An 18,877-nucleotide genomic window follows, 5' to 3' on the forward strand; every position below is an offset into this window, starting at 1 on the left:
ATGCATGGGTTGAGGTCAGAAGGCAGCCTTTTGTTTCCACATGTGTATGTGTAGATGTGTGGGCATGCATGGGTTGAGGTCAGAAGACAGCCTTTGGTTTCCACATGTGTATGTGTAGATGTGTGGGCATGCATGGGTTGAGGTCAGAAGGCCTTTTGAAATTAGTTCTCTCTTTTCACCCTATCAGTTCCAGGTCGATGGACTTGGTGGCAAGTGCTTTTACTCAATGAGCATCATCATTTTTGTTGAAAATTTTGTTTCAATTTGAATAATAAAACTCCCTTTGTAACTGTATTCTTCTTTTGTGTACTTTTGACCTTTTCCTGTTCATCTTTGGATCACCATTTAAATGTTCACTGACCTAATTTTAGGGTTAGCTGTACCTCTGCAAATCTCTGGTTCCTTTAGTAGGGAATAGTATTTAGAAACTACAGAGAATGGTCATTTTCAGCTGAGTGTCATTGATTCAACTCTTTTGTTTTGTTTTGTTTTTTTCAAAACAGAGTTTCTCTGTAGCTTTGGAGTCTGTTTTGACCTGGAACTCGCTCTGTATGCTAGGCTGGCCTTACGCTCACAGAGATCCGCCTGTCTCTGCCTCCTGAGTGCTAGGATTAAAGGTGTATGCACCACCACCACCCAGTTGATTCCACTCTTTAACCTGTAAACTCTGTAACCACTCTTGTAGGTTACAGAGGACATTATTTAGAATTGTGTCTTCAGGCCTAGAATTGCCATTCAGGTATAAAGAGGATAAAAGTGCCAAAGAATTGACTCACCGAGGCCTAATATTATGCTGCAGAAGTTGAGATTGAGAAGCAGTCTCCTAGTGGAACAGCATAGAGGAGTTAGGGATAGATAACACTCAACCACCTGAGCCAATTCCAGAATGTGCCTAGGGGAATCAGTGCTCTGATCTCAATTTGCTAACTCTCCAGAGGAAAGACGTCTACCTTTCACTCATCCCATACATAAGCATATCACTGTGATAGACCAAAGCTTTGGGGGGACATATTTCCATGACAGCATGGGCAGAAAATTTTTAAATGGTACTTGTAAGTTAAGCTGTATTTAAGTTATGGACACTTGTGCACCAGCACATCACTGAGAGTTTTAAAAAGAAATGCATCTCAATGGATAGATTTAGTAAAAGACCACTCTACAGGAAGTAAGAGATCCCTGTAAGCCAGGCTAACCTATGGACAAGTGCCTGGACTGTTAGTTCATGTGATGGTTAAAACTGAATAACCCTAACAGGCTCATGTTTGAATACTGTCTCCAGGGATTTGAACTGTTGGGGAAGGTTTAGGACAGCATTTATCAACCTGTGGGTCACAGATCTTTGTAGGGTCAAACAACCCTTTCACAGGAGTTGCCTAAGACCATTGGAAAACATATATTTACATTATGATTCATAAGAGCAAAATTGCAGTTATAAAGTAATTTTACAACAAAAGTAATTTTCTAGTTGTGGTCACCACAACTCGAGGAACTGTACTAAGGGATTACAGAATTAGGAAGGTTGAGAACCACAGGATTAGGAGATGTGACTTTGTTTGATGAGGTGTGTCACCAGAGGTGGACTTTGAGGCTTCAAAAACCCAGTGCTCTCTCACTCCTCTTCCCCTTTTGCTGGTGGCTCAGATGTAAACTCTAAGCTACTGCTCCAGCACCATGCCTGCCTGCTGCCATGCTCCACACTATGATGGTCATGGACTCTAACCCTCTGGAATGTAAACCCCCAATAAACTTTTTCTTATGTATGTTTCCTTGGTAATGGTGTCTCATTACAGGAGTACAAAAATAGCTAAGACAGTTGACAGTGGATGTCATCTTTGGGATGCTCATGTCTACAGGGGCAAGGGTAGTTTGTCCTTAGTCATCAGAACTAAGGCGTATATCCCAGTTCAGGCTTGGCAACAAGCACCTTTAATCACTGAGGAACTGAATTCGGTCCCCAGGACATACATGGTGGGAAGAGAGAACTGACCAGACGACATCGTGTGCACACTAGATAAATCAATGTAAAGACAACAAGCCCTGAGCAGAGTGACCACTGAGTGAGGGTGAGGTCCTGACCCTCCACCTCTGCAGTGCTGCCTTGTAGACGTGTACTACCACACCAAGCACCATGACCTTTTAAATGTATGTATGCATTTATAAATGTGTCCATAGAGGTCAGAGAGGCCACCAGATCCCTGGAGCTGGAGCTTTAATCCTCCATAAGGGCAGTCTACATTCATAACCGCCGAGCCAGCTCTTCAGCCCCAGCATTACACTTTTAAAAAGAAATCATTATCTCTATTTGTAGCATTATTAATAAAAGCCCAGAGACTGATATTAGGGTTCAATCTGAAGGTCAGAAAAGCAAAACAGCCAGCCACTGGCTGTTACCTCTACCTCACCGAGAAATGGCGATCCTGCCTCCAAGAATCTCAGAATGAGACTGACTGAGAGTTGTCTCCTCCTGTTTTATAATCCTCTCTATTGCTACTGGGATTAAAGGCATGAGCCACTACCGCCTGGTTTCTTTGGCAAATTTAAAGTGTGGCTACTGGGATTAAAGGTGTGTGTCACTACTGCCTGGTCTATATGGCTGACCAGAGCGACTGTTTTACTCTCTGATCTTCAGGAAAGCTTTATTTATTAAAACGAAATGAAATATCATTACATTTTTTCTTGTTATTTTCACCAGAAAAGCAAGTATTAGGAGGACCAAGAAGAGTCCTGTCATTGTTGACTGATAGCCCTGTGCCTGGAGATTTCCTTCACTGTCTCAGACATCCTCCTTAGCAGTCTGTAAACGTGGATCTACATCCTTAAAGTTCAAGTAAAGAACTAAGAGGAACTGCAGTTCAAGAGATTTGGAACCTTACAGGTCTGAAAGTACGGAGTGAGCAAGGTCTGACTGACTCCCAAGTTGATTGATAAAGCGTGCCTCCTTTCTCAGAGCAGACTTATTTTTATTGGACTCAGGGTTGATTCTGGGTGAGAACTAAGGGGGACAAAAAAAAAAAAAAACAACAACAACCTAGCAGTGATGTTTGGCTTGAGATATTAGCACATCCTCCTGAGCAAGAAAGGCAGATACATGGTACTTCTTGTTCTTAGAAACAGTCTTTAGTATGAGTCTTTTGTCCCTGTTTGGAGCTTCCTCTAAGCCAGAAGTTCATCTCACAATAAGGTTTAGTTACTTGATTTGTGTCCTGGCTGCCCCTGAAGATGAATCTTGTGGCTGAGTAACCTAGAAGCTTTGGGAGAGCACTTCTCCCTCTTTGCCACTGTTTGCGCTGCTCCTCCGCAGCCTGGAGCAGCAGTGTTCTTCCTGATGTGCATATTTTCTCCAGAAAAATAGGTATTGGAAGAACCAAGAAAAGTACTGTCCTTGCTGACCTCAGGCCTTGCGCCCTGCGTTTTCCTTCACTATTCTTTCTGGGTGTCCTCCCAAACATACACCACTCTGTCCACAGTGCTTCCATGATTTCAGTTTTCCTTCAGCAAAAAATCGGATACCCTACACAACCACTACAGATCCCATCATGCCTGAGCTTTGCACAGCTCTCCAGCCTTCCTTCATTCTTCCTTGCACCCAGCACTGACATCTTGTGAACTACCAGCTCCAAACCACAGTTACTCAAGTTTTGAGACTTCCCCTTTTTGTAGGTGTTCTGCCTTTCCCATCCCAGCCTTCTCACCCCCATGCTCCTGTTTGCAAGTTACTGTCCTCCAAACACTCTTACTTTGCTTTGTTCAACTAAATGACTGAGTAAATCTAGCTCCTTAGAAGCAACTTTTGCCTCTGTGTCACACCTGAACTTGTGATCACTTTTCTAGAGTTATAGGCAGTTGTGAACCTTCATGTGGGTGCTGGGAATCAAACCTAGGTCCTCCGGAAGAGTAGCCAGTTCACTTCTCTACCCAGTCATTGTTTCAGCTCTGTGTTTTGTTTGTTTTGAGAGTGAGTCTTGTATTACCTGGGTTGGCCTTGAAGTCTTGGGGTTTAAGTGATCCTGTTGCCTCAGCCTTCCAAGTAGTGGGAACTGAAGGCATGTGTCACCAGGCCTGGCTCTATAACTTTGTTTTTGAAGTGATTATATGAAAGTTACAGACGTGGTACAAAGAATCCCCACTCTTATATTCCATTGTTCTTTACATTCATAGATGTGGCTTGCTTTCTGAACCTCATGGAAGTAGGTTCCAGATGTGATATTTAGTGCTAGACACTCAAGTATGTGCTCACTGAAAATACAGGTACTCTGTTCTGAAGCCACAATGTTAAAATGAGAGTGTGGCATTGACTCACTGCTGGTAACCAACATCAGACACCTCTCGGGTCCCCCAGTTGATTCAGTCGTAGCCTTTGTTGAAGAAGAAGTAATAGTATATGTCTTTCTTGTTTTGTGCTCTGATCCAGGGCCATGTTCCAGAGCCAGGTGTCTATTCTCCTTTATTTCTTGTCTTCTGTGACGTCTTTGAAGGTATTGGCCAGTTATTTTTGTGAAATGATTTTTAGCTGGAACTTGACTCCTGACACTCAGTGGTAATAATTTGATCAGGCTGTATTCTTCAGCACTCTGCCATGCTGGGAAGTTATTTTTTATTCACTGGGCAGGAAGGTATGGCATCTGTTTAGCCAATCCAGGTTACCTTTGAGTTTAATATTGGCAATTTTACTATTTTTCCATTAAAACTTTCATAATAATGTCTGTGGAGAAATATTTTGACACTATCTTATAACATGAGGGCCTGCTTGTGGGGGTTTCTGTCCTGCCCAGTTCCCACAGCCAGCAAGTCCCAAAGAAAATCACACAGAGGTTTCCATAAGTTATAAGCTGATTGGCCTATTAGCTCAGGCTTAGTATTAGCTCTTATAACTTATATTAACCCATTATTCTTATCTATGTTAGCCAAATGGCTCAGTACCTTTTTCAGTGGGGTAGGTCACATCCTGCTGCTTCAGTGTCTGGACAGGACTCAGGAAGAACTTCCTTCTTCCCAGAATATTCCTGTTCTCATTGTCCCGCCGCTACTTCCTGTCTGATTGTCCCGCCTATACTTCCTGCCTGGCTACTGGCCAATTAGTGTTTATTTAAAACATACTTGACAGAATACAGACAATTCTCCCATACATTATCTGAATATCTTATCATTGTTGGTGGTTCTTGCCTAGAGCAAGAACTGGTCATTAACTTCAGAGTGATGTTTTCTGTTTCTGTATTTCTGTGCATAGATTAAATGACATCCTACTTTAAGTACAAGCTTCGGTTTCCATCTCTTCATCCATCCTTTCATTTATACTTTATTTCAGCATGAAATTGTGGACTGTTAGTATAAAGTATATAGGAATAAACTGTTGATATTATGTGTTTTAATGCTAAAATTATCTGAATTAGTCAGAACGGCTCTGTCAAACTGGCCTGTCACTGTGCAAGCACCTATTTGCTCTCTGGAGAAGATGCTCCTGGTTCAATTTATACTTCTCTGCACCAACCCTGAAATAAGCCTTTGTTGTTTGTTTGTTTTTTTTAAATTGTTCCTGCTAGTGGAATATTTGTAGACAAGATTGAGAAGTCAGTGTGTTTACTGCTACATTCCACTGCTCTGGAGCTCTCAGTGAGCAGGAGAGAGTCAGACCTCACATACACCGTTAAACCCTGCCAGCCTAATAAGGTCCCTGGTATCCTGCCCTAGCATTTCGGGCTTCACTTAGCCTCCCCTCGGTGTTTGTAACTCACTTCTCTGATAGGCAGAAACAGATTCCCATTATCAAAGAGCTTTTCAATATTTTATTTTTCTCATTTTTAACATCTATTAATTGAATGAAATAATAGATTCCATTATGTTTCACACATATAGAATATATTTTATTATCTTCTACCTCCTATAATCATATCCTGCTCCCCTTCCCATGCTCCCCTTCTCCATCTCCAAGCCTTCCTTCTACTTCCATCTCTTCTGTTTTCATTAATTATTGCTGTTGCATGTAAATGTGTGTGTGTGTACATACACAACTTGTTGCTCATCTGTGTAATATTTTAGGGTTTACCACTTAGTAAATCATCCAATCGGGCACTTGGAAAAGACTGATTCTCCCTCTCTCAGTAGTCATTAATTGCCTGTAGCAATTCATGGGGGTGGAGTGGGGTGGGGTTGTGAGATTTCCCCCATCACATTGGCATGTTAACTGGTATTGGGTCTTGTTTAGGTAACTTGATTATTGAGAGGCTGTAGCTTCTCTCATGTATGTCATAGTAGACCTCCTAGTCCTCTGGCTTTTACAGTCTCGCTATGGTCTATTCTGAGATGTTCCCTGAGCCTTAGAGAGAGGCATGGGCTGCATTGACAATATACAGTCTGGCTCACTGCATTTTTACCAGTTGTGGATTTCTATAATGCTCCCTGTCCTCTGCAAAAAGAAGCTTCTCTGATAAAGGGTGAGAGCTGTATTTATCTGAGGACATAAAGGTAAATATTTATAATGTAATTAGAAATTATACTAGTTTGGGAAGGAAGTAGTAACAGGTTTTCCTCTGGGTTCCATGGGCTCACCAGTCATGAGTAGTTGTCTAGGTTTACAGTACTAGGCATGACTTCTCTCCTGGTGTGCAGACCTTAAGTCCAAGTAGACAGCGGTTGGTTTATCCTAGATCTAAGTGCCATTATTGCATCTTTAGGAGCACGTTGCTGTGCTGTAGATGTCACATCTGGGCAGGATTAGTGCACACCTTCCAGTTCTCAGAGCAGAGGCTTCCAGGGCAGGTCTAGGTCAGTTCCTCAGAGTCCTTTGTTCAAAGTCTATGATGTCTGTAGCAATAGGGACTTAACTTCAGATTCTGGGAGGCAGCCAAGGGCAATGATAATAGTTTGTGTTGTTTTGAGGTCTTGGCCTTCCCTGACAACAACTTGAAAGGAGGGCTCTCCTACCTATTACAGGGGAAAGCCTTATCACCCTAGTGCTATAACTTTGTCTAAACTATATGTATGTATGCATGTGTGTATGTATGATATAAAATGTATCTTTAGGTAGCCCTTTCTAACATTCTCAGTGTTATTTATGCCTCCTCTGACCCTTTCCCTCTGTATTGCCCTCTTTTCCCCCCTCTCTAATTAGAGCCCCCCGGGGGGGGGACGTCTTCTTATCTCCTCCTTTGTAGATTCTGAGTCCTGCTACTTCCCTCTTCAGAGCTCTGTCTCCCCTCGCCTGGCCTTCGACTTTCCTAGTTTCTGTGGTTAGTTCAGGCTATATGCTCACATCTGTCTGTGATTAGTCCAGGCTGTGTACCCACATCTGTCTGTGTTTAGCCCAGGCTATGTGCTCACATCTGAGGATGTGAAGCTAGGAACTGTGGATGAGAAAGAGCATGCGATGTTTGTCCTTCTGGGCCCTCACTCAGTATAATAATTCTAATTCCAACCATTTACCAGCAGATGCGAGCGAATTTACAGTGTGCATGTGCACTATGTTTTCATTATTCGTTCATCATGGGAAGGGCATTAGCTTGTTTCTGTTTCCTGGCTGTTGTGAACAAAGTAGCAGGCAGTACGGAAGAGCCAGTATCTGAGGAGGAGGTTGTCCACTTGTTGGGGCTGCTCATCTGGCAGATCTGTTTTTAGCTTTTTGAGAATTCTCCAGATTTCCACAGTAGCTGGACCAGTTTGCAGTCCCACCAACAATGAATGAGGGTCCCCTTTCCCCACATCCTTGCCAACATTTTTCTTCAGTTGTTCTGACTGTGGTAAGTTAAAATCTTAAAGTTGTTTTACTCAGCGTTTCCTTGACTTCTAAGGACAATGAACACTTTTGTAATATTTATTACCCATTTTTATTTCTCCTTTTGAGAATCTCTGTCCAAAGCATTAGTCCATTTTTAATTGCGTGTTCTCTGTAATTTCTGTTAGCCCTCTATCAGATGTGTACCTGGCAGAGGTTCCTTCACACTCTGGACTTCTTCACCTGTTGATTGTTTCACTATCTGTGCACCATTTTAGTCTTACAGGATCTCATTTTTGTCTATTGTTGGCCATTTATTATTACTTTTTAAATTACATGCCTGTGTACGTGTCTGAGTGTAAGTGTGTGTTCGAGTGCAGCGCCTGCCGAGAACAGAAGAGGCCGTCTAACTCCCTGGAACTGCAGCTGCAGGTGGGTGAGAGCTGCCATGTGTGGGTGCTGGGGATCAAACTCAGAGAGGAGCAGCAAGCAGTTAAACTGCTAAACTTCTTCTCTACCCTCGGTGTCTGAGTTTGCTTTTTGTTGCTGTGATAAAACACTGTTGAAAACCAGCTTTGGGGAGGAAAGTGTTTGGTTTACAGGTTACAGTTCATCATCAGGGGAAAACAAGATATGAATTTGATGCAGGTGTTTACTGGTTTGCTCAGTCAGCTTCCTTATACAGCCTGTGCTCTCACCTGCCTGGGGTGCACTGCCCACAGGCCAGTCTGATAGAGGCCTTTGCTCTGTTGATACTAAGTCATTCCAGGTCCCTCTAAATTGATTGTATCAAGTGGACAGATACTAGTCAACATAGCCAACAAATATCCTTTCTCCTTTTTTTTAATTTTATAATATGCATAAAAGAGACTTAGTACTGCTAGTCCATACAGTGTGACAATAAATCAACATTTACACATATAAGCTCTGCGCTATATTATTTATATTCCAATAAAACTTTTTAAAATATCTGCTAAGTGAGTAGGTATTTGTTTACATTCTTATTGTTTGTACCCAAAAGCATATAACATTGCAGTCTTGCATTGAGAGGGGTTGTGTCTGACTCTGCTCTTTTTTCAGTGTATTGGGTTCTTTGCATTTGTTTATTTTAATTTTCATATGTGGATGACCCATGTCCTTCCTGATGGACCTTAGCTCACATTCCACCCAACAGAAAAACGAGTTCCCATAGGTTATGCAACCAAGCATGCTGAACTTCTGCATCATTTGATATTTTGCTATGACTTTAAGTTTCTCTGATTGTATGAGTAAGCTAATGAGTAAGGCTGAACGTCTTTTCCTGCTTTTAACAATACTTCAAAATGCTTGATATGTGGGGGATAAATGATCTGATCATTTCTCTGGCAGGTTTTTGAACTTTTTTATTTTTGAAGCATTGTGAATATTCTTTTTTGGGGATACTTTGGGGCTTTGTTTTAATGTGGACAAAATCTGTCAATCATCTTTTGCATTTGTATCTTGAGTCAAACTTTGAAAACCTTTTCTCATGTCTAAGGCCTGGAAAACCCTTGATCTTCACTCACAGTACCATACAGCTTGAATTTTCTTCTTCATTTAGATCTGTGAGCCTCTGAGGTTATTGTTGTTTGTCTTTTAAGATTTTGTTATTTTTTAACTATGCGTGTACTGACACACTGAGAACGTGAATGCAGTTGTCCATGAGGGGCCACAAGCATTGGCTTCCCTGAAGCTGGAGTTAGCGGGGGCTGTGAGCTTCAGTGTAAGGTCTAGGAGCAGAACCAGGTCCTCCCAAGAGCAGCTGGTGGTCTGATTGTCAAGCTATCTCCAATCCAAAGTTGTTTTTGCCCCTCTCCACTACATGGCTTTTATTTTTATATGTTTTTCTGCATCTCTTAGGGTGTTTTTATTTTTTCCATATAAACTTAACTGTCAGCTTGTCTGTTTTTATTGAAAAACTACTTGGTATTTTTATAAATCTGTAGACTAACTTAGAGATCTTTATGATTCTCAGTTGTCTGTGTATGAAGACTCCCTTTCTGTTCAGTCCAACTTGTATGTAGTCAAGCGCTTCATACATTTCTTAGTATAGGAATTCCCCCCCCCTTTTTTTCTATTGTTGATGCCTAATATGTTTTTGCTGTTGCTCTTTGTTTTCATTGACTTTTTTGAGACAAACTCGCTGTATAGTCTGGGCTAGCCTGGAACTCATGAGAGTATCAGGCTGTGGTGCTTCTGATGCTTCTGGTGGCCTTGACTACTGTGTAAGTCTGTCCCTCTCCATGTGTGGGTTTCTTACGTCTTTATGTTTTTCCTCGAGTTAGGGGAATTTTCAGGCATTACTTTTGCAGATATGTTTTCTGCTCCATTATATTTCTGCCGTTTATGACTCTAGTTGAATAACAAATAGCCCTTAACACTCATTTGTACGTGTGTATGTATAGGTGTGTCAGGGCAACTCTTGGGAGTCACTCTTTCTTCCCTTTTGTATCAAGAGTAGACAACAAGCACCTTTACCTACATGGAACAGTTCTTACTGTGATCTGTGTGTTCTGCTGTCTGGATCACTGCCCCACAGTGTCCTGATCTATAGTGCCCTGCTGTCCCCACAGTGCTTCAGTCCTGCTCTGAGAAAGCCTCCCTCAGCTGCTGTTAAGGGCCCTTTTTAACAGATGAGTAAGTGTACCAGTTTGGGTTTGCTCAGCTTTCTAAACAGTAGGACCTATCACATGATAGGGTTATCATAATTGCATAAAACGTTTTTCTCTTTTCTTCTACAAATACTATTGTGGGGTCTCTTAAAAACATTTATCAAAATGCAATTGGCATGTAGTAAATTACTAGTGTTTAAAGTTTCGAGTTGAGGAGTTTAGGCGTGTATACTCCCTGTGCCATCATCACCACAACCAAGATAAGATAGCCAACACCTTCATTGGACTTAGAATTTCCTCCTAACCTTGTACAGTGCATTCAGTCTTCTTCCCACTGCGGTCCTCAGGCAAGCACTTGTTGACCGAGGTTTCTCCAGCCCAGTCCCAAAGAATCACACAGAGGTCTACATCAATTATAAACTGATTGGCCCAGTATCTCAGGCTCTTCTTTTATTTATTTATTTATTTTTCCATTCAAATATTTACACTTCCTTTCCTCCTCCCAATCCCCTCCCGCTCCCCCACACCACCTACTCCCTCTCCCTCCTTGCTTGAGAGAGGGCAGGGAATCCTGCCCTGTGGGAAGTCCAAGGCCCTCGCCCCTATATCCAGGCCTAGGGAACTGTGCATCCATATAGACTAGGGTCCCAAAAAGCCAGAACATGCCATAAAAACAAGTCCCAGTGCCTTTATCAATGGCTTCTCAGTCAGTCCACATTGTTAGCCACAATCAGAGAGTCTGGTTTGATCACATACTCATTCAGACCCGGTCCAGCTGGATTTGGTGAGCTCCCATTAGAACAGGCACATTGTCTCTGTTGGTGGACCAACACCTCACCATCCTGACTTCCTTGCTCATCTTCTCCCTCCTGCCTTCCAACTGGACCTTCGGAGCTCAGCCCGTTGCTCTGATAAGGGTCTCTGTCTCTATCTCCATTTGTGGCCAGACGAAGATTCTATGGTGATTATTTGAGATAATCATCAGTGTGATAGTGGGCCAAGGACAGTTCAGGCACCCTCTCCTCTGCTGTCTAAGGACATAGCTGGGGACATCCTCGTGGACACCTGGGATCCCCTTTATAGCCAAGTCTCTTGCCAACCCTAAAATGGATCCCTTAATGTAGGTATCTTCTTCCTTGTTCCTATATCAGCCCTTCCTCCATCTCCACCCTCCCACTCCCCTAAGCTCTTGCCAGTTCTTCCCTTCTCCCGTCCCTCTCCCCATCTCCCCTTCCTCCAACCTCACCCCCACCCCCATGCTCACAACTTTTGCCCGGCAATCTGGTTTGCTTCCGATTTCCAGGAGGATCTATATATGTTTTTCTTTGGGTTCACCTTGTTATTTGGCTTCTCTGGGCTTCTGAACTATAGGCTTAATGTCCTTGGTTTATGGCTAGAGTCCACAAATGAGTGAGTACATACCATATTCATCTTTTTGGGTCTGGGATATCTCACTCAGGATAGTGTTTTCTATTTTCATCCATTTGCATGTAAAATTCAAGATGTCATTGTTTTTTACCACTGAGTAATACTCTGATGCCTATGTGTTCCATGCTTTCTTTATCCATTCTTCCATCGAGGGGCATCTAGGTTGTTTCCAGGATCTGGCAATTATAAATAATGCTGCTATGAACATAGTTGAACAAATGCTTTTGTAGTATGATTGGGCATCTCTTGGGTATATTCCCAAGAGTAGTATTGCTGGATCCTGAGGTAGATTGATTTCGAATTTCCTGAGAAACTGCCACACTGATTTCCAAAGTGGTTGCACAAGTTTGCATTCCCACCAGCAATGGATGAGTATTCCCCTTACTCCACATCCTCTCCAGCAAAGGCTATCATTGGTGTTTTTGATTTTAGCCATTCTGACAGGTGTAAGATGGTATCTCAAAGTTGTTTTGATTTGCATTTCCCTGATCGCTAAGTGTCTCTTGGCCATTTGAACTTTTCTGTTGAGAATTCTCTGTTCAGTTCAAGTCCAAATAGATTAAAGACCTCAATATAAATCCGACCACACTGAACCTGATAAAAGAGAAAGTCAGGCTCTTCTTATTAAATAATTGTTATAACTTAATTATTAGTTAGCCCATAATTCTTGTCTATGTTGGCCATGTGGCTTGGTACCTTTTTCGGCGAGGCAGTCACATCTTGCTTCCTCTGTGGCTGGGTCACAACTGCAGACTGAGCTTTCCTCTTCCCAGCATTCTTGTTGCCTCGCCTTTACTTCCTACCTGGTTGCCATCATTCCACCTATACTTCCCGCCTGGCTACTGGTCAATTGGCATTTTATTAAAAATAATACAAGTGACAGGATAAAAGACCATTGTCCCACAGCAACCACTAGTCTGACTTTTATTCCTGCTAATTAATTTGCATTTCCTAGAATTTAATAGAAACCAAACCATGCATATTACATATTGGGATTTGTTTATTTCATTGAGTGTGGTTATTTTGTTTTATGTTGCTGGATATAATTTTTTTGTTGCTGAGTAATATTCTCTTGTATGGATATTTCAAAATTTATTTGTATATTTATGGATAAATGACTTTACAGTTTTTGGTTCTTATAAATGAAACTTCCAGTAAAGTTCTTATAAGAAACTTTTCTTCAAAAGTTAAGTGTAGGGGGTTGAAGAGATGGTTCTTGCAGAGGATACTAGTTGAGTTTTCAAAACCCACGTCAAGCAGTTCATCTCCTATAACTGCTGATCCAGCAGATTGGATGACCCTGCTGGTTATCACATGCATTGCACTCTAGTATACATACACAGATGCACGCACATATATACAATTAAAAATAAAACAAATTTTGTTTTAATAAGGTAGGTGTATACCTTTTATATAACCATACCTTATGCAAAAGAAATTACTGTAAACATTTATTCAAAAATTACAATCAGTGTTCAGGGGGGCACAGAGGAGCTTAGGTCAGAAGTATAGTGAGTTAGCAATCAGATTATGTAAGGAGGCAGGAGGGCCTGGATTTTTCCTGGCAGAATTTGTCCTACGAGGGAGACTTTGGATATCAAGAAGTAGAGTGCCTCTCTAAAGACTGAGGGCCCCCAGTTTCTCACTAGAAAGATGAGGGGTGCTAGTGCAGTGTGATCTTGAGAGCAGTGAGGTGCTGAGGCCCAGTGTTGCTGATTCCAAATAGCATGGACAAGAGAAGGCATTCCTGTGGGGGCCACCATGGCTCTCTCTGGAGTTGGGATGGCAATTTTGGCTCCTCGGGCTCTTCAGCTTCACCTTCTATCTCTATCTTTGACTCCTATGTGACTCTCTAGGATGGCACTGCACAGACCATGCCTTGGCTTATAAACCACTCTCTCCAGAGTCATATGGTACACTGCTCCCAAGCTGAAGTGACACATAGATCTTGATTTCATTCTTACTGGTGTAATATTCCTGAGTTATGTGTAACCGTGAGTGACGGGTGAACTTGTGGTTTGTGGCACTTATATGGATACAAAACAGAAGCTCCTTCATGCTGATTTTTAAACCTACAGCATGAATGAGGACAAGGTTGTACTAACTGACCTACGTTGAAGCTTCCTGCCGTGCCAGCTCAGATGGGACTGTCACTTTGCTTCTATAGGTGTGACTGTCATTAAATTTCTTTACTATTTGCCCCTATTTGGTTACAAAATAGCTGTCCATGTCACTACAGAGAATTTTTTTCTAGGTCTGAGAAATGAAAACACAATTTAAACCTTTTATGAAAGGACTGGAATGATGCCTCAGTGGTTAAGAGCACTGGCTGCTTTTGCAGAGGATCCACCCAGGTTTAACAACCAGCACTCAGTCTGGAATTCCAGATCCAGGGGATCCAGTGCCCTCTTCTGACCTCTTTGGGTACCTGAGTACACACATATGTATACACATACACACACACACACACACACACAGTTAAAATAAATTAGATTTAAAAAAAGACTGCTTTATGCGTGAAAATGCATACGGTCCGAGTACAAACACTACACTTTACGCGTATGTCCAAGGTGCATGTTTGTTTTCATATTACATAACCTGGTGATGTTACATATTCCTGAAACATGACTAGGAAAGAACAGCTGTGACATGGGTCATTGGGATGAAGAGGGTAACTCCACTATCAGACTTCCTTACTATTCCGGCAGCCACTCAGCATCACTGATCATAATGTTATAGCTGGCCATCCCATCTTTGCTGGAATTTGGTCCTCTTCACCTTCCTGTCATCTCTTACATCTTGTATGACGTTTCAAACCTGAGTCATTTCATTCTCCCATCTCTTTATGGCTGTGGTGTCTTCTGAGAACTCAAGAGGACTGGCTGGAAGAAAATCCAAGGAGAGCTCCTAGTTATGAATCTTCCAGTCACTGTGTTATGTAACTGCAAAGCTTAGAAACAAGGAAAGGATTTGAATGGCTTCTTTGAGCATTCGTGAGTGTTCTGTCTCTCTTGATTACGATACGACGACTTGAAGAGAGATTTAACATGACATTAGACAACGAGTCAGTGTTGCCATGGAGCAAAGCCCTGTAATGAAAGAGATAAGGCTGAGAGTGAATAGTGGGGGATTCCTTGGCCATGCGCTATTCTTCACCCTGCTCCACCACTCTGAAGAGAAGTTTTGTTTTTGTTTTTAGAATAGGTCTCACTTTGTAGCCCAGGCTGGACTGAAACTCATTGCTATCCTCCTGTTTGAGTTTTCCAAGTGCTGGGATTACAGGAATGCACCACTATCCTTGACAAAAATGTATCATTTAAATGATAAGGATAAAGACTTTAAGATTATATTTCAATGATAGCACTATTTTAATTTCCTTAAAAAAATTCAAACTCACCATTGGACATTACCCTATCTATTTAGTAATGGCCTTATGGTTTCATATTTCAGAGTAGTGTTCGTTGTGTTAAAAGGGAAGAAAATAAGAACCGAAAATTTGTTGTTGTAGAAACATGGTTCCCTTAGAAGAAAATTCAAAGTGTATCCTCCACTGAATTCTGTGTGTCCAGTGTGCAGGAAGCCATTGAGTTCACCTTTCTCCAGAGAGCAAAAAGCCAAGGCCTCTCCATCTCCCATCAGAATCCCAGCAGCCTCTCCATGTTGCAGCTTTCAAAGGGTTTGCATCTGTAGACTATCCCATTCTCTCTGGGTGTAGTGCCATCCCAGCAGGAATCTTTTTATCAGTGGTTCTGTGGGCCTCCATTGGTTCTGCCAGGTTTTGGTGTGGGTCCCTTGGGCCATGTTTGTTTGTATTTGATTCCTGAAGCCTTTCTTGAAATGCTGCTACTCTAAGCCACACAGTTTTTTCTCGTGCTTATTAAATATCTGTACTTATTTAATGTGCTGGGGAAATTGACTTGATTTATGGCAGCCTCTTTTAGGGCTAAAGTGCTCTTTTGAGCATACATACACACAAACACTGGTAAGACAAATTTTTCTTAAATAGAAGTAACTTTAATCACATAGCATGTCATTTGAAGCTACTCGTGACAGTAGCACCAATTGACAATTGAAAGTGTATAGTGCATGAGGCAGGAAGAAGAGCAAATCCTTTTCAGAGCAGTTCCTGTGACAGTGCAGACTTCCCTGCTAAAATAAAGCAAGGCTCTTTCTACTCTCTGTTCAATCCAAAGATTAGTGTGAGGTCCTAGCAAGGTAGCTGCCCTGAGACACTGGGTAGTGAATCAGGTTGAGATATCCCCTGTGCAGGGCAAAGCTACAGCACTGACTGTGGGTAGTGATGGGTTGTACCGACTCTAGAGGGCAGAGGGAAAAGAGAGTTGTGAATGTAGAAATGAGAAAACAAGCATGAACCTTAGGTGTTGGGCTGGACATTAGAAATGTTGGGGTGAATTTGTGTTCTTCACTGTTTATAAATAAATACAGATAGATAGATAGATAGATAGATAGATAGATAGATAGATAGATAGATAGATAGATAGATATCTGAATATAGATGTATTTGATATCTCTTAATATAGAGAGATGTGAATGTGTGTGTGTTACATATAAACACATGCAGCACATCCTAGCTCTGTGCACAGAGAAGTCCTGGAAGAGTGACCACACCAAACATTCAGACCCTAGTTCCCAAAGGGGACAGAAGGACAAGGTGGACCTGAAACTTACCAGAGGACAATCCCAAACTAGAAGTCCTGGTCAAATAGAGACAGTCCTATCACCAAACAGATGACAGTCACAGGTGCAGCCTCTGGAACAAAGCAGGAAGCCATGAGACGCTATAAATGGTAATATATGCTTGCTGTTCATTTTCTTACTGTTGGATATACCTCTCATATAGACGGTCACCAATTTATGATTCTACGTATGAGTTTCCAGATGTACACAGTGTAAGAGCCACACATAGAGAGTAGAAAGCATGCTTTGAATTTTTGTCTTTTCCTGAGATACGTGGTCCAGTTCTCTTGTACAGAGTTAGGCAGCGGCCGAGCCCCGCCACTTGCAGTCAGCCCAGGATTACCAGGAGTGATGACACGCCATGGTGCTGTGCCACTGTGGTGCCCTGCACTTAGGACTTAAGAGTATGTTTTGTTTAAAATCAGTTATCAGGACATACACTGTAAGTACAGATAGAATGATCTTCCTTGCCACACTGCATCACCCCAGTCTCATCTCAGTGACACAGCACCCAAACCCAAACCTCAGGCTCTTCTGTGAGTACCTGTGGCCCTTACAATTCAGCCAGAGAAAAGAGAGACCAAGGGACTGCTCCAGACTGAGGACACCTGAAGAGACTTAATAGCTGAGTCACGTGGGGCCCTGCTCTGGACCCTTTGCTATCTGGATAGTTTTGAACTTGGATGGGGTTTGTGGATTGATCAGCCTTGATCTCTCAGTACTGGTCCTTATGCTGTGATTCAGTCAGAAGGTGTACTGTGTCTAGGAACATACACACCAGCATGCTTTTCTTTTCTTTATTTATTATGTGTACAATGTTCTGTCTGCGTGTCTGCATGCCAGAAGAGCACCAGATCTCATTATAGACGGTTGTGAGCCACCATGTGGGTGCTGGGAATTGAACTCAGGACCTCTGGAAGAGCAGCCAATGCTCTCAACCTCTGAGCCATGTCTGACCCCTAGGAACTTGCACACCAGCATTCTTAATGAGGTATTGTATCAGAAATGATCACAGAGAGTTTGGGGAAGTGCTCTGTGAATTTGAAACTATTTCAGATGTTTTGAGAAATAGCAAAACAAAATTTTTAGATTGCACCCATTACTAGAAAAATTGTTTTCTGAGACGTTAGCATAACCCTGCAGTGGACATTGTCGGGGTGTTGGAGTGTTGATACTTGCACAGAGACAGTGTGGCTGCAGAGGATCCTTCAAAGAGCCTTTTACAGTGTTTTACATTTTAAAGTGGTGAACACAGCTTGAAATATGCTCAGTTTTTGAACCTACAGACTGAAAACATTTGCGCAGCCCCCTAGGAAAGCACGTGTCTGGCCATTGTCTTCAGTGTTCTTTGTGCAGAGTACTATAAAATGTAAGCCCTAGAGCCGAGCTTATTATATGGGAGTCTTGACTTCTGCTTGTGAGATAGGCTGTCTTTAACAAAGTATTTGATTTTCCTAGGCCTCAGTTTTCTCCTCTGTAAATTGGGTTGGTAATATTGAATTCATAAGAATACCAATGGGCTAACTGATTGATAAATAAGCAAACAAATAAATCACTTATACTTGCCACATAGTGGGCACTAAACAAAGTTGTGCTGCTTCATAAAAAGTTAAAATGCTTTTATAAATCAGTGTATTGTGATCTCTCACCAAGAGCAGAGAGGGAGGATGAGTTCTGCTTTTAAAGCTGTCTCTAGCTAAAGCGTAGAACTAGGGACTATTCTAGAAGAAAACAGGCAGTGTGCAGTGCGGTAAAAAAGACTTTTGGCTTTGGATAACTTCAAGTTTGGTTCAATTCCAAGCCTGCTTATGAGCCTGGCCTTGATCCATCAATTTCTGTGGCATTCCTGTCACCGTAGAGGTCAGCTGAACTCCTGGGGTAGCATGTAATCATATGTACAAAACACCAGTAAGCCCAACTAAACAGCAGTAACTCCTTGTTACTCATTTGGAAGGACAGGAATATTTTATCTGGAAAATGGGTCCAGGGACGGGACAGTAGCAGAAGATTTACTTGAGGGCTGTGCTCAGTGTGATGGACGCCTCCGTGTGTGCTGAGGTTTTTAGACTGCCCCGGGCGGCTTCTTTTACTGCACAAGGAGTCTCAGTTGGCAAAAGCTTGTCGTGTTGTGTAATCCTGTCCTCCAGAGATGGGGAGAAGGGCAGATGGCGATCTCTGCATGACAGTGTGCACGGAGTGCACGCTAGCCTTGGAACCAGGGGCAGAGGATAGGGTGCTTCCTCCAGACCCTTCTGTGTAAGGAGGAAGAGACGCTTCTGGGCACAAAATGTAAACCTTTCTTCAGTCCACAAAGGGCCATGCTGCGTATGTAACTAAAATATATCTGCGTTTTCTCTTAGAAATGTGCTTCCTTTAGAGGCTTTTAGATATATATATATATATATATATATAT

General features: G+C 42.2%; 1 protein-coding gene across 2 annotated transcripts in view; it reads left to right on the forward strand.

Annotated features, from left to right (window-relative positions):
- Window positions 1–18,877, forward strand: part of Mrtfb (myocardin related transcription factor B) — a 115,933-nt gene that overhangs the window by 21,180 nt on the left and 75,876 nt on the right. The gene's annotated exons all lie outside the window — the stretch shown is intronic.

Source organism: Microtus ochrogaster, chromosome 7 (genome assembly GCF_000317375.1).
Source record: "Microtus ochrogaster isolate Prairie Vole_2 chromosome 7, MicOch1.0, whole genome shotgun sequence".
Lineage (NCBI taxonomy): Eukaryota > Metazoa > Chordata > Mammalia > Rodentia > Cricetidae > Microtus > Microtus ochrogaster.